Below are 570 nucleotides of genomic sequence, written 5' to 3' on the forward strand. Positions count from 1 at the left end.
TACATTACAATGAAACGAAATATTATATCAAACAGTATTGCCTTTACATTTTCAGTTTAACATATTAATAGATTAATAGAATAAAGACCAAAGATTACCTGTTAGATTTACCCAAAACGAATTATATCTTATGTTTAACCACTACAGAGACATCAGAGCCAGCGGCAAATGTCAGAAGGACTAGCCGAGTTGAGGCTGCTCTCCTTGGGAAACATGAGCACTGAGTGCCCGCTGATCGCGTGGAGCTCACATCTCCGAAATCGGCGAAGCACATTTTCAAATAGGCGGTCTTTATAAATAAACCGCAGATTTGAGTTTTAAACAACTACATTCTCACCTAAAATACTTTTAAAACTACACTTCATGACACAATAACAGTAATATTTTGAAAATTATGCGAATATATGGTGGTTGAAATACAATGCTGCGTGAACTCAACCAATCAGCATGTTCAGCGCCCAAGTCCCGCCCCTGAAAGTTTCGGACCTTTGAAAAAGTACTACCTCGTGAGCAGGGATTTTCTGAGGGGCAAATTTTTTCCCGGAACTTTATTTAGATCCTGGTTCCTGC

The sequence above is a fragment of the Sinocyclocheilus rhinocerous genome, unplaced genomic scaffold, assembly GCF_001515625.1.
Source record: "Sinocyclocheilus rhinocerous isolate Xijiao unplaced genomic scaffold, SAMN03320098_v1.1 scaffold2812, whole genome shotgun sequence".
Classification (NCBI taxonomy): Eukaryota; Metazoa; Chordata; class Actinopteri; order Cypriniformes; family Cyprinidae; genus Sinocyclocheilus; species Sinocyclocheilus rhinocerous.